The sequence below is a fragment of the Equus przewalskii genome, chromosome 2 (assembly GCF_037783145.1).
Source record: "Equus przewalskii isolate Varuska chromosome 2, EquPr2, whole genome shotgun sequence".
Lineage (NCBI taxonomy): Eukaryota > Metazoa > Chordata > Mammalia > Perissodactyla > Equidae > Equus > Equus przewalskii.
This window is the reverse complement of record NC_091832.1, coordinates 13,973,750-13,976,035: the sequence shown is the minus strand read 5'-3', so window position 1 is coordinate 13,976,035 and position 2,286 is coordinate 13,973,750. Positions and strand designations below refer to the sequence as shown.

At 43.1% G+C, this 2,286-nt stretch overlaps 1 pseudogene; it reads right to left on the bottom strand.

The window, feature by feature from the left end:
* Window positions 1–287: 287 nt before the first annotated feature.
* On the bottom strand, window positions 288–1,352 carry LOC103548305 (metaxin-3 pseudogene; annotated as a pseudogene).
* Window positions 1,353–2,286: the final 934 nt, after the last annotated feature.

Sequence of the window (2,286 nt, the reverse complement as noted above, 5' to 3'; positions counted from 1 at the left end):
GAGTAGATCTCTGCACCCGCCTGCTGGAATCTTAAAAGTTTAGACCTTGACGGGGTTCAGGCCTGTATCTGGTCCAAATGGTCTCAACACCACCTTACTCTCCCAAGGCTGCATCCTTGAAATGGCTCCTAGTGTGGGAACAGTGGGCAGAACGTACATTCCGAGGACAGAGGAAGGAGTAAGAGTCTCTGATTGATGGGGGCCAGCTCAGCAGTAAACCAGAGGTCATGTTCTCTCCATGGCCTCTTCCAACACTCAGGAGGGAGTTGAGGGCTTTGGCGAGATTGTCATCCATCTCCAAGACTGAGCCTGAAATAACGGTTGAGGATGTCATTGAAAGAGCACACAGGCTGGAGAACTGTTTCAAATGTTCTTGTAACTGAACTTTAGGAAAGTGAACTTAGAGGTGCAGGGAAGCCAAAAACATAGGCAGCCAAGGTAGAAGGGTCTCTCCAAAGAAAAACTGAGCTGTCCCCAATCTGTTGGACAGAAGATTCAGACACTCCTTGGCAGCTGTGTGTGCCTGTGCTTCCATGTCCCAGCGGTGTAGACAGAGGCTGTCTGGTCGGCAGAATCCTGTTCAGCTCTCCCTCAGACATTCTTCCAGGAAGGGCCAAACTCGAGAGAAGAGGGATTCATGGCGCAAACCCAAGCCGTAGCTTTGTCACAGCAGAGAACTGTCACTCTCAGTCGAAAATGTGGAAGCACTGCAGGAAGTAGCTTTTTTTCAAGGACAGTAATGTAAGCCAGTGTATCCGCCCCTTGTCTTGCTGAGAGTGTATAATCAGCATTATGTTTGCGTTTTCTTATAAAATTTAGTATGGGGGCCGGCCCCGTGGCCGAGTGGTTAAGTTCGCGTGCTCCGCTTTGCCGGCCCAGGGTTCGGATCCTGGGCGTGGACATGGCACCACTCATTAGGCCATGTTAAGGCGGCGTCCCACATGCCACAATTAGAAGAACCCATAACTAAAATATACAACTGTGTACTGGGGGGAGTTGGGGAGAAAAAAAAAAAGTTTAGCATGTTTGCTGGCTGAGAAGCAATGTTGTCGTCAGTTGTCCGAATTGGTACATCTCCTCTTGACCCTCTCCGTGTGTTATCTATGAGACTGACATTTAAGAGCGCACCATAAGTACGATGCAATCTACAAAGAAACTGAAATACAATAATGCGCACCTGAAATTTACACAATGTTAAAAGCCAATATGATCTTATAAAATAAATAAATAAATGACAACAACAAAAAGAGTGCCCCAGAAAATTTGGCATAGTGTCACCACTAGGGACTCACTGTGTAGGATGGGAGCTTCCAGACACCTTCCCAGTAACTGGGCTCCCACGAGGCTGCCATCTTGCTGGGGCCAAAGTTCGATACTCTTAAGTCTCTTTTAATCAATAAAATGACCCTTCTTTTTTGTTACTGGTTTCCTTTTGGTTTTGTCTTGTGCCATTTATTTATTGAGGAAACTAGGTAATTTGTCACGTGGGATTTCCCACCTTCTGGATTTGGATTTGTAACCTCGTGATGTCACTGAATATATTCTTCTATCCTCCACATTCTCTATAAACTGATGCCTATGCCTAGAGGCTTGATTTTTCCTTTTTGTCAAGAATATTTTGTAAGTGGCACTCTGTACTTTCTACTGCATCCTATCCGGAGGAGGCACATGACATTGTCCAGCTTGAAATGATGTCGAGATTGATCAGTGGGTTCAGGCATTTTCAGCCTGGCTTCAAGTTTGCCATGAACTTTTCACCCGATAATTTTAGTAGTAATTGATGATCATTGCCTAGATCCATTATATCATAAGGGATCACAAAATAGTGATTTTTCTATTTCTGTCATTTCTTTTGCATTTATTAGCTGTGGTTTTTCTATAAAGAACTTTCTCTCATCATTGATTTGGATAGCCTGAAATCCAGGACCTGCAGAAAAGGCAGTTGCATCCTTTTCTTTAAAAAAAAAAAAAATCAATTTTCAGAATAATGAGATGGTACCCTAGCAACATCCAGAGGTGACCAATGAGGTTTTTGCTTTTTTAAGCCATCAAGTTTCAGGAGTGGTTTATTATGCAGCAATAGATACTCAAAACAATGAGTCACAAAAGATCAGCATGTAGCAATGAGGTTTCAAAAAATTATCATCATCGTGAAATCATGAATGTGTATATATTCCCTGTGTTTTCATTCATTGTAGTCATAATTCTTCTTGATGCTGGAATTGTTCCCTATTTGGCCAATGAAAGCCTCTTCCAGCTCCTTTATTTTCAGGTATAAGATAGCCT